Genomic DNA, 19,534 nt, shown 5'->3' on the forward strand with positions numbered 1-19,534 from the left:
GCCTGCACACTGCTTATACCCTTTCAAGGCCTGTCTGGTCATGTGTCTGTCTAAATGCTTCTTAAATATTCCTATTGTATCTGCACTTCCTGTCATCTCATTCCAGGCACATCACTCTCTGTGTGAAATAAAATACCACACAAATCTCCTTTAAACTTTTCCACTCTCATGTTAAACCCAAGCCCTCAGGTATTTGACATATCCACTCTGGAAAAAACAATTAGTCTATCTACATTATCTATATCTCTCATAATTTGATATATTTCTGTCAGATCTCCCCTTAGCCTCTGATACTCCAGAGAAAACAAATTAAGTTTGTTCAACTGGACCTTATAGCTAATACTTTCTAATCCAGGCAAACTCCTTTGCATTCTCCTTGCTGAAATCAACTGATACCTATTACAAACCCACTGACTCCCACAACTATCTCGACTACACTTCTTCCCACCCTGTTTCTTGCCAAGACTATCCCCATCTCCTCCGTCTACACTGCATCTGCCGCCCAAGATGCAAAAGGGTAACACATATCTTTCATTCATTGTTCTTTATCTCTCGACATCACCGTCTATATCTCTCATTTGCCTTATCCCTAACCAGTCTGAAGAAGGATCTTGACCTGAAACGTCACCCATTCCTTCTCTCCAGAGATGCTGCCTGTCTCGCTGAGCTACTCCAGCTTTTTGTGTCTATCTTCGGTTTAAACCAGCATTTGCAATTCCTTCTTACATAAGTGAATAGAGAATTAGCTTCATGGAAGGAAGCAGAGGGTGATGGTGGAAGGTTGTTTTGATGGAGGGGGTAGTTGAGACAGGTACTGTCACAACATTTAAAACACATTTGGACAGGTACTTGGATAGGAGGGGGTTTAGAAAGAATTGGGCCAAACAGGCAGGTGGGACTGGTGTAGATGGGGCATTTTGATCTGTATGGGCAAGTTGGGCAAAGGGCTTTATGACTCTTAATTAAAAAAATTAGATTAATGTTGGATTAGTGTAAATGGGTGGTAATTGGTCAGCGTGAACACAGTGGGCCATAGGGCATGTTTACATGCTATAATGCCCTGTGACTCCATGACAGTTTGATCTGGCATTTATGAATGATGCACACCAATCAGCCAAAACATTATGACCACCTGCCTAATATGCTGTTAATCCTCCATGTGCCGCCAAAACAGCACCGACCCGCTGAGACATGGACTCTACAAGACCCCTGAAGGTGTCCTGTGATATCTGGTATCAAAACATTAGCAGCAGATCCTTCAAGTCCTGTAAGTTGCGAGGTGGAGCCGCCATGGATCAGACGTTGATCCAGCACATCCCACAGATGCTCAATCGGATTGAGATCTGGAGAATTTGGAGGCCAGGGCAACACCATGAACACCATTCCTGAACAATGTGTGCAGTGTGGCAGTACCCATTATCCTGCTGAAAGAGGCAACTGCCATCAGGGAATAACATTGCCATGAAGGGGTGTACCTGGTCTGCAATGATGTTTAGGTAGGTGACATGCGTCAAATTGACATCCACATGAATGGCCGACCCATGGTTTCCCAGCAGAACATTGCCCAGAGCATCACACTCCCTCCACCGGCTCGTCGTCTTCCCACAGTTGGTTCGGACGAAACGGGGCAGCCTTCGTTGCCCTCGCGCATCGATGAGCCTTGGCACCCAACACCCTCTCGCTGGTTTGTGGTTTGTCCCTCCTCGGATCACTGTCAGTAGGTACTCACCACTGCTGACCTGGGGCACCCCACAAACCTTGCCGTTTCAGAGATGCTCTGACCCAGTTGTCTGGCCATAACAATTTGGCCCTTGTCAAAATCACTCAGGTCTTTACTCCTGCCCATTTCTTCTGCATCCAACGCATCAACTTCAAGAACTGACTGTTCACGTGCTGCCTAATATATCCCACACTAAGCTCTTCAACCTCACCTGCCTCCGAGCCAAGACAAATGAACGTGAAGCTCTCATCAGAGACATGTTGTTCACCGATGACGCAGCAGTTGTGTCCCACACACAGCAGGAACTACAGTCATTGATGGACCGCTTCTATCGGGCTTGCAAGGACTTTGGGCTGACCATCAGCAAGAAGAAGACGAACGTCCTGGGACAGGATACAGAGGCACCGCCTGTCATCACCATCGACGACTACGAACTCGATGCCGTCCATCAGTTCACGTACCTCGGCTCCACCATCACCGACAACCTCTCCTTGGACACAGAGATTGACAAGAGGATCGGGAAGGCAGCTACAACTCTCGCTTGCCTCACAACTCGAGTGTGGACCAGTCCAAAGCTGACAGTGAAGACAAAGATAGCAGTCTACAACGCCTGTATCAACAGCACGCTGCTGTACGGCAGTGAGACATGGACTACATATGCCAGACTGGAGAGAAGACTCAACACCTTCCACCTTAGAAGCATCTGCCGTATCCTGGGTATATCCTGACAAGACAGAGTGTCCAACGCTGAGATTCTGTCTCGCGCTGGCCTTCTGAGTATGTACACTCTACTCAGGCTGCGGTGGCTGGACCATGTCCACCACATGGAGGATAGCCATATTCCAAAAGACATCCTCTATGGAGAGCTAACATCTGGGAGGAGAACCATCGGCTGCCCCCAGCTACATTTCAAGGATGTCTGCAAGAGAGATTTGAAGGCGCTCGACATCGATGTGGAGTCCTGGGAGAGCCTTGCTGCTGACCGTACAAGGCGAAGAGGTACCCTGAACCAACGTCTCAAAACGGGGGAAGAGAAACTGATGAACACAGCGGCAGAAAAGCGGGCACGCAGAAAGGAGCGCAGCAACTTCAACAGACCAGAGTCCACACACACATGTGACCTTTGCGACAGAGACTGTCACTCCCGCATTGGTCTCTTCAGCCACAAGTGACGCTGCTCTAGCCGAGGTGTGGAGCAAGCAGCCAACTAGGATGCATCACCCATGGTCAGCCATGACCGAGGGGGCCTAAAGACAGGTGCCATCATAACAAGATAACCAATGTTAATCACTTCACTTGTGTTGGCTCATAATGGATCATAATGTTTTGGCTGATCGGTGTATATATAATAATACAAAATATTCAAACTATTTTAGCAGAAGAGTCAGGGTGGGATGTGGAAACACCATCAACAAAATGAGCAATTCTGAAGAGTGACTCTAAAGTTGAGTAGACTAGTGGATAATATTAAAATAACTAATTTGAATAAGATATGAGAACAACTAAGGGAAATAGAATTGTGGAGATTGCTCACAAAATATAGATCACCTCTTGATGCAAGGCTGAGCATGTGAAAATGCATTTTCACAATAATTAACATTTTTCTGTAAACAATTCAAAGACAGAAAGGATATGTTACATTTACAAATCTTAAAATATGAAAAAAACCTTGAGATCTGGGTGTAAATTTTAAACCATGAGCAGCGGAGTAAATAAAGACAGAGATAAATTCAATGAGGTTATACATTATAATAAGAAAAATCAGTGACACAGCAGCAAGAAGATAAACGTGCAAATTGAATTAAAATGCAAACTGTTGAAAATCAGGATAATTTAAGGAAGATTACTGTTTTCAATGACTAAGTATTGACAGGGGAAAACGTGAGGAATACACAGTCACCAAACAAGGATATTTTTTAGGGAAATTAATTCCTCTGTTGTAAAATGAAATGACTTATTGTTATGTAGATTAGTTGGACGTAATAAATAATGCTTCTTGATCAGACAATATTTACGCTAAGGAATGAAAGAAGCATTGCGAGGATTTGAGAATCTTCGAGCCTTATTTGACCCTGAGCTGAGCTTCTGACCTTACACAGTCTCTAAAACAAAGACTTTGTATCCACCTCCTTCATAATGACCCATCCTCCTCCATTCCTGCCTCAGCCCACCTGCTGTGGCACCCTCTTTGCAGACTTCGGCTTCTCTCGGCTCGATCTTTCAAATGTTCACCAATTTGGACTTCTACACTTAAACCCAACCAAAATGTGATTGATTATTGCTACCAAGTTCTATTCTTGTGCCGTCTGTGCTACAGCCTCCTAATCTAGAATTATATTGATTCTAGAAATAGATTATTGAAGACAATTTGTCTATGGCAATATGGCAAATATTGTTATGCTTCTCTCTTAACGATATCCTTCTATTCTTTTCCTTTTGCGAACAGCTAGCAACCCCTTAAATCCGTCTCTATTCACTTAAATTTTTTTGTGTTGTAGCAAGTTTAATATTCTATCTATTTATCTAGATAAAGCATTTTCTCCTTAATCTCTTAATAGGCTTTCAAGTTTTCATTCTTATAACCTCACCTTTTGTCATCTTTAATAAATTTTAAAAATCTCTTCTTTACATCTGTCCCTTTTATCATTCTAAATGTTTCAGCTAGCATGCTTCCTAACTTTTCCTTTTCAGGAACATGGTTTGTCTCACCATGTATGTGCCAACCTAGTTGCCTCTATATAGTCTATATCCATCTATTCCCTGCCTGTGCATGTGTCCTTATAAATGGCTCTTAAATGTCACTATAATAAAACAATATTTAATGTAGTCTGTTTTTCCTGAAAGTTCAGTCTTCCCGTCGCAGTTAAACCATTTGTATATCCTTCATTTAATGTGGAAATTTTACATAATGAAACTGGAAAATACTGGAAAAACTCAGCAAATCAGGAAGCATCAGGTCAATGACTTTTCATCAGAATGATTAAAAACTGAGACCAGAAAGATCTTAAGATATAAATGATGTATTGTGAGGCAGAAGAACAGAATTTCTTCAAGTCTGGCATTCCTGCAAGAAGCATTGCAGTGGATTACGTTTTCACCTTGAACACCGAGCATAAACTGGTTCTATTCCTCTTCTAAGGAAGTTGAAGAAAGGTTGAGTTGGAGACTGTTCGAGAATTGGGGAAGTTGCCGTTTGCCAGGTTGGGTGCTTAGGATATGTAAGCATGACCTTTGCTTGCTGATATTAAAGAGAATTGAGGTGTGTAGAACATTCATAAATGGCCCTTCTCCATTTTGAACATGTTATGGCCTGGGGATTACCATGAGTCAGTGAGGACACTATATTTTATCAAGACTTTGAAAACATCCTTGAAGTGTTTTTGTTCCTCTGAGAAACTGAAGCTGGAGTTGGGTGAAAAGTAGGCTAGGAATTGCCTCTGCCGATAAACCATAAGCTTAGTTCTCAGATTTAATTCTTGACCTTTCAATGTTCTTTCTCTCATGCAGCTGAGATTTATTCTATCACATTGGAGGCAATGGCAAATTTTGTTGTTGATGTCTGCCTTTACTGAGATTTGTAAAGTGAACTGTTTTCCAAGGTCTCCCCATGTACTTCATATTTATTTATTTATTTATTATTCATTCATTTCTGGGTTTGGATCTGTGAGATATGGAAATCTCTGGCATACTTTGCATCCTCAGTTAACTGAGAAGGTTGTGCTCAGCCCTCTTCTTAAAATGCTGGCCTCCTTCTGGTGATCTATCAGTAGAGTTGTTGGGCAGATAATTCCCGGATTTAGATCAATCAACAATGAAGCAATGGGAGTATATTTTCAGGTCAAATTGCTTTGTGGCTGGTCAGGCAACCTAAAGGAAGAGACATTGCCATGCACTTGTTACTCCTATCTTACTTTGGCAGTAGAAATTTTTCACTTGGAAGGTGAAAGTAGAAGTTGTCTGAATGGGGAAAGACAGAGTGTTTTGTGGATATCTACATTCTGCTGAGCAAGTTATTTATTAGAGCAGTTATTGTGGATAGTATTGAGTTTCATGAATGGTTGTGAGAGATGCTGCCAGGCAAACATTTAGTATTTCACCACAATCCTGACATGTCGTATAGATGGTGGAAAGGCTGTGTTGTCAAGCAGTGAGTCCTCTGCAACAGAATACTCAGCTTTTGCCTTGTTCCTGTTTTCCATGGTATTTATGTATCTTTGAAGTTCTGTTCAGAGTTGAACCTCATGAGGCTTATGGTGGAGACTAATGGTGGTTGATGATTAGATTCTTATTGGAGAGTCTAATTCCCCAGCTTCTGGTTTTTTTTAATGGGACAAAACAAATTTAATGAATTTCAATCATTGTAATATCTTGCACAGACCGAGCAAAGAATCAAAATGTGTAACAGAATGCTGCTCTTTATTTCTAATGGAATGACATCCATAGGAGTTCTGGTTATATGCTACCTGGGTGCCCCACATTAGGGAGGATATTTTATCTTTGGAGAGAATGTGGTATAGTTTGAAGAACAGTTATGGTATTCAGAATAGTACCATCCTATAATAAGTTTAGTTCCTACCGATACTGCAGGCAAAGGAGATTGCTTTGGATTGGGAAAAGTTTCAAGTCCTGTGCCAGATGAAAACATGCTCAATATGTTGTGAACAGTTTTTCTCTGAACTATATTCACCTCTGATCACAGAAGTACAGTGCTCATATTTTTACGTTGACATACATTCTCCAGCACAGGCAAAAATATAAACACAGATATTAGTCATTAACATAGAAACATAGAAAAATAGGTGCAGGCATAGGCCATTCAGCCCTTCAAGCTAGCACCGCCATTCAATATGATCATGGCTGATCATCTAAAATCAGTACCCCGTTCCTGCTTTTCCCCCATATCCCTTGATTCCTTTAGCACTAAGACCTAAATCTAACTCTCTCTTGAAAATATCCAGTGAATTGGCCGCCACTGCCTTCTGTGGCAGATAATTCCACAGATTCACAACTCTCTGGGTGAAGAAATCTTTCCTCATCTCAGTCCCAAATGGCCTACCCTTTATTCTTAAACTGTGACCCCTGGTTTTGGTCTCCCCCAACATCGGGAACATTTTTCCTGCATCTAGCCTGTCCAATCCTTTATGAATTTTATATGTTTCTATAAGATCCCCTCTCATCCTTCTAAATTCCAGTGAGAATTTGTGTGAGCGTTAAGCTTAAATGGAGAACAGTGACGTAGTTCCCTTAACTAAAAAGCTAGTTGACTTGCCAAGGAGCTTTGTTTGGCAAAGCTCACATCGGTAGACAAAATAAATGTTAAAAACAAAAATATAACTCTCTCATTTCAAACAAAAAATCTGGAGTAGTTACTATAAACTACAGAGTGGTGCATAGCTTTCCAAAGTACAGTGCAGCATAACGATTCCAGATGTTATTTATCTTTTAGATAACATCTGGAATTTGCCTCTAGTATTTTGGATGGATCAAACCAAACACATTGTGATCCAGTTTTAAGTTTTAGTATTTAGAGCAGAGACATGTGCAGCAAACTGTTTTCAACATGTTGATGAAGAACAGTGGCAGTGTTGGCACTCTGTTGCTGGTGGCTCTCTACAAACTTGCCACTTGAGACTGGTATCAATTATATTCTCTCCTTGCTGATTAACACAGGAAAGAGCGACAAGCCAAGTTCTGATTGAGATTAGTATGACAGAATTCTCGGTGTTTGTCGATCAAAATGACTATTAGTAGTCTTTCTCTTGATGAAGACACAATTAACTGCACATGCTAGAATCTTGTGCAAAACACATAGTTCTGGGGGAACTCATCTGGAAGCATCCGTGGAGGTAATGGATATGTGACGTTTTGGGTTGAGATTCTTCTTCAGATTCTTCTTCCATGTAGTGCATGGAAAGAGCTGGGGAAAAAAGGTATGGGTGGGACAATGCCTGGCAAGTGATGGGTAGGTACAAGTGAGGGGGTTTGAATGGCAGTTGGGAGGAGTAAGTGAGAAAGGCTAGAGATGAAAAGGAGGCCAAAGGGTGTCAGATAAGATCAGTGAAATGTAAAGCTAAAGTGGGGGATATACATGGAAGGGAGCAAAGAAGGGAAGAAATAAGAGCAGAGGGCTAGTGGGAGAAATGGGTGTGCACTGGGGAGGGGCACATGAAAGAGAGGGGTAACTATTTAGTTCAGAACCTTTCTTCAGCTCTGCAGATGCTGCCTGGGCCACTATATTACTCCAGCACTTTGTATTTTGTTCAATATTTCAGAATTTGCAGTTCCTCCTTGTGTTTCCATTTTGCAGATATGTTCTCACCAGGATTCTGTGCAAACAAAGCATTTATTATCTGGTAATAATTGTTGGCCTCAATCCCCACTCAGATAGCAATTTTAGGTGTAAAATCACTGCTGAATAACGATGCTGACGGCCCTCTGTATTGCTTGATAGAGAAAGGTGGCCAAGAATCCCTCTTGTCTTTGCTAAGTTGCTCTGCGACCCTGCTAATAAAGACTAGAAGCACTGATAGATCTTGATCCTACTTTACTGAAGCAGGAAGCATTGCTAGCCTTCTTTCTTTGCAGAGTGAAACTGATATGAATGATGGGCCCTCATCTTTGCTTACAAATGCTGGTAACACTGATAACAATCTCTTCTGGTAGCACTGTTAGCCCTTTGTCTTCGATTGAGATTGACATTAGTGACAGCCTACTACTCAACTACACACAAACCTGCCTGTCCTTGGCCTCCTCCACTTCCAGGCTGAGGCCAAACATAAACCAGAGGAACAGCGTCTCATATTCCGCCTGGAGAGTTTGCAAGTCAAACCAAGTCAAATTTATTGTCATTTGCACAAACATGGTGAGGCACAGGTACATGGTGAGGTACAGGTACATGGTGAGGTACAGGTACATGGTGAGGTACAGGTACATGGTGAGGCACAGGTACATGGTGAGGCACAGGTACATGGTGAGGCACAGGTACATGGTGAGGCACAGGTACATGGTGAGGTACAGGTACATGGTGAGGTACAGGTACATGGTGAGGCACAGGTACATGGTGAGGCACAGGTACATGGTGAGGCACAGGTACATGGTGAGGCACAGGTACAATGAAAAATTTGCTTGCAGCAGCATCACAAGCACATAGACAAACTTACTAAAACATAAATTATACATAATTTACACAAAGTTCTGCAAGCCCATAAAAAGAGATAAAGACTGCAAAAAAAAGCAAAGTGCAAAACAATTAGTTAAATAATGTCCATGGTAGTGCAAGAGGTGGTCCTTAGTGTTCTGTTATTGTAGGATCAGGGTTGGGTGGATTGCTTCAAGAATCTGATTGTTGCACGAAAGTAGCAGTTCATGAACCTGCTGGTGTGCGACTTCAGGCTACTGTACCTCCTCCTTCATGGTAAAATTGAGAAGTGAGCATGACCCAGATAGTGGGGATCCTTGATGATAGATGCCGCCATCTTGAGGTAGCTCCTCGTGTGGATGCTTTTGATGGTAGGGTGGGCTGTAAACATAAAGGATTGGGCTGTGTCCACCAGTCTCTGCAGCCACTTGCATTCCGTGCATTGGAATTGCCATAGCAGGCCATGATGCAATGAGTCAACATACCTTCATCAGTACATTTGATAAAATTTGTAGAGTATATGGTGACATGCCAGATATCATTAAACTTCGAAGAAAGTAGAGGTGCTGGTGTGCCCTCTTTATGATTACATCTGTGCAGTGGACCCAGGACAGATCGTCTGAGATGTTAACGGCAAAGAATTTGATGCTGCTTTGAACAACCTAACAACGTCACCATTGACTTTTCCAATTTCAGGTAACCTATGTTCCTTTCTCTCTACTTTTGATCTACTGGTTCACTCACCCACACCCTTCTTTCCAAACAACTTGCAGCCCCTTTATGCAGTTTATTTCCCCTCCCTCACCTGGTTATATCTACCTGGGTACCCTATCCCCATCTGCCCACCTTCTCTCCCTTACCTGGTTCCACTCATCAACATTTCTTTCAAATTCCTTAATCTGCATTTTTCATGGTCTCCACTTGTAACCTCCCAGTCTATTTCACTGCCTTTGACCTTCTCTCCCCCACCTGGTTCCATTTGTCTATCAGCCCCTCCTCATCTAAGTCCAGCTATCACTTGGCAGCACCTACTACACCCCCTGCCCCTCACTTCTTTTTACAAACTATCTCCCTTTTATACTCTCAGTCCTGATGTAGGGTCAATCTTTCTTTTGTCTCCACAGTTGCCAACTAATCTGCTGAGTTACTGCAGTAGCTCAATATTTGCTGCAGATTCCAGCATCTGTTGTGTCTACAGCCTACTATTTTTGTTGACTGGGGGCTAAATAGTACTGATAGATCAGTCATTCCTGAGTGAAATCTTGCTGCCTGAGATAAGTGACACTGTAAATCTCTGTGCTGCTACATTGGAGATATCATTTAATTGATGCCAACTGAGGCTGGTAGCAGGATTGCCCTCTGTCCTTACTAAATAAAATTAGTAGCACGGGCTAACTTTCTGTTCTTGTGCCTGAGAATGGCAGCAATGCTTACATTCTTTCCTTGCTGAGTGAGACTTGAAGTACTGATAACTGCCTGGATTTGTTTTGCAAGATTGGCAGTATTGTTGGCCCTTTACTCCTTGCTTAGTGGGACTGATAACAGCGATACCCTTGCTTACTGAGATTGGTGATAAAAGCACTGAGCAGCATCAATCATCAGCACTGATGAAACAGAATCACTGCTGGACCCTGAGGTTCCTGAAAGATTTTTGCCTTTCTCTGAAGAATAACACTGCTTGTGACTTGGAGACTAGTCAAATATATCTGAGAATTGTAATACGCTGTGACCACAATAAAGTCACATTGCTGGAAATTAATGCGACAAATTTAACTGCAGCCAATAAAAATAACCAATATTCATGCATTAAAAGGGAAAACTATATTGACATATTGCAAAAGTTTGAAATGAATTCCACAGATGTGCAGAGAGGATTGAGTGACTAATTTGTTTAGATGTGTTTATAAGTATGCAAACTTTAATAATTAATGGTGCTCGCATGATATTTCAACAAATGGTGCCATTTCCTTTCTGCTTTCTGCTACGTCACACACATATTTGTTATGCGCTTCTAAAATTATTTTATTCCCCTTTCGTAATTGGTTGGACTTATCTATCCATTCACCTAATGTAGGCAGATAATGCTCATTGACCTCTGGCACTGTTTGTGTGGAATTTGCATGTTCTCCTTGTGATCACCAGATGCTCTGCTCTCCTCCCGCATCGCTAAGATGTTTTGGTTGGCAAGTCAGTTGAAGTGGGTCCGAAGAGGGGTCCTGACCCGAAACATAACTATCCTTTTTCTCCAGAAACGCTGCTTGACCCGCTGAGTTATTCCAGCATTTTATGACTATCTTTGGTAAACACCAGCATCTGCAGTTCTTTGTTTCTAGATAATATTACCAGTCTCGCTTGGGAAGGAAAGAGTGCTAGCACTGTCACCAATTCGGTGGCACAGTGACACATCAGGTAAGCTGCTGCTTCACACCTCTGGTGCTGTTTGTGTGGAATTTGCATGTTTTCCCTGAGATCATCAGATGCTCTGGTCTCCTCCCACATCCCTAAGATGTTCTGGTTGGTAAGTGAATTGAATACTGTAAATTGTCCACAATGTAAGTGGGAGGTAAATAGAATCAGGGAGGAGTTAAGGGGAACTTGGGAGAGAATAGTTACTCGAAAATAAGTGGAGACTAATGGGATTATTCTAAAGGTTGAGCCAAACGCTGAAGCTGAAGGTACTAGAGTTGCATTATGGGAAGAGAGACTAGCCAATCTCCCATCAACGACATCCATGTCCATAAGTGCCAAAGAAGAACTTCCTCCTGGGGCCGAATCAAGCTGGGCTGAATGGAAATGCCTCAACAGACTGAGAGCTGGTGCTGGTCGTTGTAAAGCTACTCTCAAGAAGTGGGGTTATATAGACACTGAAGACGTCATCTGCATATGTGGCACTGAACCACGAACTATGGAGCACCTATTGAGATGTCCTCTATTGGAGCATGAATGCAAAGCTGAGGGTCTCGCAGAGAACAATGATATTGGTAAGAGTTGTGTTCAGTTTTGGTTAAAACACAATATCTAGCATGTGTGGGCATGATACGAAGAAGAATTCTAAAGGTCTAATAGACGCAAATGGGTGAATTCACTCCTTTAATGTTGTAAGAGAAATATGAATCATAAGATCAAAGCACTGCTGTCCTGCCACATCTGGTTATAAGAGTTTAATGGCTAATGGGAGGAGGAAGTTACAAGAATATCCCAATCCTCAATAATAGTTGGGACCAGCATAGTTTGCCAAAAGTGCTGAGTGAATGATCCATCCCTGCTTCCTCAGCATCAGCCAATTTCATTCACTCTCTTGAAATATCAATAAATGGCCAAGAGAACTTGATACTGCATTGTGATCTGATTATGTGATGGTTGCATTACTGAAAGCTGGGCTCCAGAATTAGCTGCACCTTTAGCCCAGCCATTACAATACAGTTAAATCATTAGCATCTACTGTATCTGGCCACGTGGAATATTGCCCAGTTATCTCCTATACACAAAATATTGGATAAAACCAAACTAACTAGTTACTGTTCAATCAGTCTACAGTCACTTATATGTAATGTGATGAAAGGTATCATCAGATGTGGTATTAAGCAACACTTATTCACAAATAACTAGCTCACCAATGCCCAGTGTAGGTTTTGCCAGGAACACTTCTCCAGGCTTCAAACATGGACTGAAGCGCGGAATTCTAAAGGTGAGGTATGACTGGCTACCCTTGATATGAATGTGGCATCAAGGAGCCCAGGTAAACCTGAAGTCAATCAATACTGAGGAGTAAACTCTCCGATAATGCAGTCATGCCTTGCAACTTGCTAGATAACTACGATTGTTGATGATCAATTATTTCAGCCACAAGATATCACTGTAGAAGTACCTTAGGACAGTGACCTCAACCCTGTCATCTTCCGTTATTTCATCAAAGACCTCACATTCGTCATCAGATCAGCATTGAGGGTTTTTTTGCTGATAATTACACAATGTTTGATTTTCTTCACAACTTTAACAAATGAAACATTCCAAGCCAACATGAAACTAGACCTAAACAGATCAGATGCCGGGGATCTGCTGTGAATGACTTGACTTCTAATACTCCAAAATCTTTCAAAACATTTTTTTTTTAAACAGCTAAATGGTGGAAATGTGCAGCAAATTAGACCACATATGTGGAAAGAAAAACAATTAACATTTCAAGTAAAATGTGGCCATTTCACGTGGCCATTTCAAGTAGCTTCCCAATTCTGAAACATTAACCCTGTTTCTCTTCCCAAGAGTATGGGCAGACTTGCTGAATGTTCCCAGAATTTCTGTAACTATTTTTTCAATTTCCAGCATCAGCAGTTATTTTTAAAATTGATCCAAAGACTTTCCATCATCAGCTAGGCGCAAGTCAAGAGTGTGATGGAATACTCTCTACTCACCTGAGTAAGTACGGGACCACCTGGGGCTCTGGTTCGCAGAGCCCGCGGCCCGGACTCACCACCTGCGGCGCTGGCTGCCTGCGGATGCTGCGGGAGCGGCTGCGACTCGTCTCCGGAGGCTCCGGCGCGGGCAGCGTGGACGTCGGAAGCCCGCAGGCCCCTGGGTGGGGGCCGACATCGGGAGCTCCGGCAGCGGCAGAGGCAGCGTGTTCGCCCATCCCGAATCACGGGGCTTGGGTCGGCCCGCCGCGGACCTTTCACCGCCCGGTGCGGCCTGGAATAGGCCGCGGGATTTTCACCGCCCGGCGGGGGCTTCAATGTCGGGAGCCCCGACCGCCCCGACGTGGCAACTCCAACAGCCTGACCGCGGGAGAAGACGGCAGGGAAGAGAAAAAGACATTCTGGCCTTCCTTCACAGTGAGGAGGTGACTGGAGGAGACTCACTGTGATGGATGTTTCTTTTGGTTTGGTGTTAGTTTGTGATTGTATGTGTTATTGCATTTTTATTGATTATTCTTATTGGTCTTATTGTTCAACTGCGGGTAATGTTTCATTTCACTACACATTTATGTGTATGTGACAAATAAACGACTATTGACTATTGGCCTCCAACAACACTCAAGAAGATGGATGTCATCCAAAGAAAACCAGCCCACTTGATTTACGCCATCCACCACCCTAAGTCTTCATTCCCTACATCCCTGACATCCAGTCACTGCAGTGTGCACCGACTACAAAATGCATCATAGTTATTTGCCTCCAAAACCCATAACTTCTATCACCAAGGTGATCAAGAGGCTTCATTTGCAAACACCAATGGCACATTCCCGATTGATTTGTGAACTAGCCTGTCTTGGGAATCTATAGCTTCTCCTTCTTTGCCTGGAACCCACTATAAGAGGTAGCGGTGAATGCAAACACAATAGTGTTGTCAAAGAGGCTTTTAGATAGGCACATGGATACACATGGGATGGGAAGGTAGGGATCATAGGCAAGCAAAGGAAATTAGTTTAACGGCATCATATTGGGTAGAAACATTGTGGGATAAGGACCTGTGCTGTACTGTTCTACATTCTATGTTCTATGTTGTTTGGCCTAACTCCTGGAATTCCATAACAAAATAGATCTGTGTGAGCACCTTTGTCAGGAAGGAAGAAGCAAATCAAGAAGGTGGCTCACCAGGGATCGCCGAGAAATGTTGGCTTTGTCAAACAATACCCACCAGCTGGAAAATGAACAAATAAAAATGTTATTCCTAAATATCTATATACTAAAACTCTCATTTGTTTGTTTGTTTGTTCCTGAACTACAGCCAAAACGGTACACGATAGGTCAACAATTTTAGGTCCACCTTACTCAACATTGTCCCTTTGGTGCTAATGGAATAAGTTTCATTGAAATCGGTGTTATATTTTTTAAGTTATTCACATTTTAAAGTTCAAATCTATCTCCTAGGAGGGAGGGGGTGTGGGGGGAGGGAAGGAAGGAGGGGGGAGGAGGGTGGATATGGGGGGTTGAGGGGGATGGAGTGGGGCCAAGGGGAAGGGAGGGAGGGGAGGGGGAGGGGGAGGTGGGGAGGGGGGAAAGAGGGGAGGAGAGGGGGAAGGGAGTGGGGAGGTAAGGGGTAGACGGGAGGGGGGAGAGGGAGAAGGAGAGGGTGCTGCACCAATGCAGGAGAGGTTTGGGCCCAATGGGTCCACTTGGCCTAGTTTTTATTAAAAATGTAATAAGAGTATCACCCATGGTCGGCCATGACCGAGGGGGGCCTAAAGAAATAAGAGTTTTGAATGAGTTGAAAGGCACAATTAACATTGTTGTAGAATAACATAAAGAAAAAATGTTTTAATGAATCACATTGTTTTTAATAGAGATTCTAAGTTGTACACAGTTGTGATCTGCCTGCGCACATTGGCTTATTCTGTATAACATGAGATCATCACAGTGGTTTCCCAAGCCTCTTAAAAGAAGTTTGTCACTGAACTCAAAGGACTTAAGTTTACATTAATTAGGCAAATACTCTGCAACTCGGATGTCTCAAGGCTAAATACACTTGTAACTGTCAACAAGCCTAATTACTGATTACTGGAAGACGGATTGTGTAAAGTTAATTACACAATGTGGGGTTAATCCCGTTCAAGCAATATACTGGCATCCATTAAATAGTTTTACAATATGAATGACATAGACAGCAACATAGAGTCATCGCACTTTACAGAATAGAAACAGTCCCTTCGGCCCATCTCGTCCATGCCAACCTCAACCACTGTCTCTGGCAACTTGTTTGATATACGTAGAATCCTCTGTATGAAAAAGTTGGCCCTCAGGTTCCTGTTAAATCTTCACCTCAAACCTGTAGCCTCTCGTCTCGTTTTGGACTCCTCTATCCTTGAAGACTATAGCCTTTCACCTTATCCATGACCTTTATGATTTTTTAAACCTCTATAAAGTCATCCCTCATCCATCTGCCTGTCCAAAAGTATGTTAAATTCAACTATCTGCATTCCAGTGAAAAAATAAATAGTCTCTGCAGCATCTTCTGAGTAGAAGATAAGTTTGAAGAAGTGTCTCGACCCGAAACGTCACCTATTCCTTTTCTCCAGAGATGCTGTCTGACCCACTGAGTTTCTACAGTTTTTTGTGTCTCTTTTGTATTTAAACCAGCATCTGCAGTTCCTTCCTACACACTGATGTAAACAAATTTGTTGCATTGAGTGATACATATAGGCTAGATCAGGTAAGGATGCAAGGTGAATCAGATAGGTTTTTACAATAATCATGTCTTTTCAAGTCTACCTTTGACACTATCCCATAGTCTTACAATTTATACTCTCATCTTATAAGGTGGCATCAAATCTATATCTGTATATCAGTGATCTAAGGATCTGGAACTTAGACTAGTAATGTACACTACCACATTACAAGTATATAATTACCCTATAGCTGTGGATTAAGAAATACACCTAATTTACCAAAGCAGACATTCCGCATTATAAAATAATGAAAGATCCAAAAGAAGTTGGTCATTGACTTGCTTCCCTTTATTTTCAAATCACAAGGTCACCGATCCTTCATTCCATGAACCCTGTGAGAAAAAGCACCCTCTACTTAAATGTATCATTGGAGTATTTTTTTAAGATTAGTTTGACTTTTTGCTGATCGCCTTTTGCACTGGAAAACATGCATCTTCAGAGCAAAGAAACAGCAATTTGATACCAAGAATACAGCAGATGACCTAATGCTGTTTAAATGGCATTAACTACAGGGAGGTCCAGATAGCCTTGGTGGTGTCACAGGATAGGTGGGACCTTCCTGTAAGTAATATAGACAAGAAGGTGGTGCTAAACATAAATAAATAGGCAACAAAAGATTTTTGGACAGCGAAACCTTTCACATGATCAACTGATACACTCTTGAACAAGTTAAAATGTACATTTAACAGCTCTGCTGACAAATATATTTCAGAGAACTAATATGATAACAGATAAATTCAAATATAATGTTAATACATTGAATAACATAATTTCCCTATGAGCATAATTATTTATTGTCAAGTCAATGTCAAGAGTGTTTAATTGCAGTATGTACCAGGAACAGAACAATGAACTTCTTACTTGCTGCAGCTTTAGAAGCCCATTAACACAATAGTGCAACAAATAAATGTACAATAATCAATAATACAATTACTTATTAATCAGTACAAGTAGGTAACTGAAGTACATAGTACAACAAAAACAAAGTCCATAGTAGATCATCGTTGCTGAGGTGGGGCTGTGGTTAGCGGTGTGTAATGTTCAAGGGACAAAGTCATTCCTGGAACTGAAGGTCACAGATCCTATACCTTCTTCCTGATGGTAGTAGTGAGATGAGATGAGCCAATGTGGTTGGGGGAGGTGGGGCCTTTGGTGATATTAGCTGCCTTTCTGAGTCAATGCCTCCTATAGATCTCATTGACAGTGGGAAGGTCAGTACCCATGATGGACTAGGCAATATCTGACACATTCTGCAGCCTCGTTCATTTCTGGGCATTCAAGTTACTGAACCAGGCCATGATGCAAACTGACAGTATGCTCTCACCATACCATAGGCCTGTAGAGGTTCTAAAGGGTATTCGGTGACATACCAAATCTCCTATCCATCTCCTCGATAACTTCCGGTTTCCAGGCCCCCACTCCCTCATCTTTAAACATTTTGTGAATAAATACCAAATCTCCTCAATCTTTTAAGGAAGTAGAGATTTTGATGACCTTTCTTTGATCCACATCGACCAACATATCCCATCTACACTGGTCTCACTTGCCTGTGTTTGGCCCATATCCTTCTAAACCTGTCCTATCCATCCTAACAGTCTTTAGAGATATGAATGGCCAGGAACTTGAAACAGTGGACACACTCCACCACTGTCGTATCGATGAAGACATGTTCATGGATCCTTAGCTTTTTCTTCCTGAAGTCAACAATTGGCTCCTTGGTTGTGCTAATGTTGAGAGCAAGATTGTTGCTCTGGCACAATTCAATCAAATTATCAATCTTCCTCTTGTGCTCTGACTCATCATGTAAGCTTACATCGCACTAACCATTCAAATGCATCAAAGCAGAGTGCTAATGAGAGCTGCAAAGAAAACCCATGTGATTGCAAACGGAGTGCATGTCTTATTCAGCCATTTCATGGCTTCTGCTACAACATTCATTGTAAATGAGGAGCAGTTGCATGGGAATGTCAATAGACGAGGGTAAGCATTGTCAGACTTAATTAGCTTTTCTTATTGTCATATTTCACAAATCACCATCATTTTGAGATTGGCGATGGCAGACATTGAAAGAACACGAAATGGTGGAGTAACTCAACAAGTCAGGCAGTATATTTGGAGAACTGTATTATACATTGCAGTATAATGTGGATAAATGTGAGGTTATCCACTTTGGTGGCAAGAACAGGAAGGCAGATTATTATCTGAATGGTGCCAGATTAGGAAAGGGGGAGGTTCAACGAGACCTGGGTGTCCTTATATATCAGTCATTGAAAGTAAGCATGCAGGTACAGCAGGCAGTGAAGAAAGCGTATGGCATGTTTGCCTTCATTGTGAGAGGATTTGAGTTTAGGGGCAAGGAGGTCCTTTTGCAGTTGTACTGGGCCCTGGTGAGACAGCACCTGGAGTAATGTGTGCAGTTTTGGCGTCCTACTTTGAGGAAGGACATTATTGTTATTGAGGGAGTGCAGTGTGTAGGTTCACCAGGTTAATTTCCGGGATGGCGGGACTGACATATGATGAAAGAATGAGTCGACTGGACTTGTCTTCACTGGAATTTAGAAGGATGAGAGGGGATCTAAAGAAACATATAAAATTCTTAAAGGATTGGACAGGCTAGATGCAGGAAAAATGTTCCCGATGTAGGAGGAGTCCAGAACCAGGGGTCACAGTTTAAGAATAAGGGGTAGGCCATTTAGGACTGGGATGAGGAAAGTTTTTTCCACCCAGAGAATTGTGAATCTGTGGAATTCTCTGCCACAAAAGGCAGTGGAGGCTAATTCACTGGATGTTTTCAAGAGGGAGTTAGATTTAGCTCTTAGGGCTAAAGGAATCAAGGGATACGGGGAAAAAGCAGGAACAAGGTATTGATTTTAGATGATCAGCCATGATCATATTGAATGGCGGTGCTGGCTCGAATGGCCGAATGGCCTACTCCTGCAACTATTTTCAATGTTTCTATGTTAGGTAACTTTTCGAATCAAGACCCTTCTTCATACATTGAAATATTGAGAGTTGATTGCATTAACTGCAATGGAGGGGACATGTTCAAGAGAGGGTCCGAATTTCTGAATGGCTTCTCTCTTCCATTTTGGTAATTTCTGGAATTTCACTGATTACTCTGTTAAAGTTATAGAAAGTGAGTGAGTAAGTGAGTGAGAAGGAATGGGATAGAAGTTCTCCATCAGAGCGACATGGAGAAAGAAATACAGATGAACTACATCTTTCCATAATCCTAAAACAAAAGCAGGCAAGAATATATGCCCTAAGAACAAGAGGCCACAGTTTAAGAATAAGGGGTAGGCCATTTAGAACGGAGATGAGGATGAACTTTTTCAGTCAGAGAGTGGTGAAGATGTGGAATGCTCTGCTTCAGAAGGCAGTGGAGGCCAGTTCGTTGGATGCTTTCAAGAGAGAGCTGGATAGAGCTCTTAAGGATAGCGGAGTGAGGGGGTATGGGGAGAAGGCAGGAACGGGGTACTGATTGAGAGTTATCAGCCATGATCGCATTGAATGG

Source organism: Rhinoraja longicauda, chromosome 7, assembly GCF_053455715.1.
Source record: "Rhinoraja longicauda isolate Sanriku21f chromosome 7, sRhiLon1.1, whole genome shotgun sequence".
Taxonomy (NCBI): domain Eukaryota; kingdom Metazoa; phylum Chordata; class Chondrichthyes; order Rajiformes; family Arhynchobatidae; genus Rhinoraja; species Rhinoraja longicauda.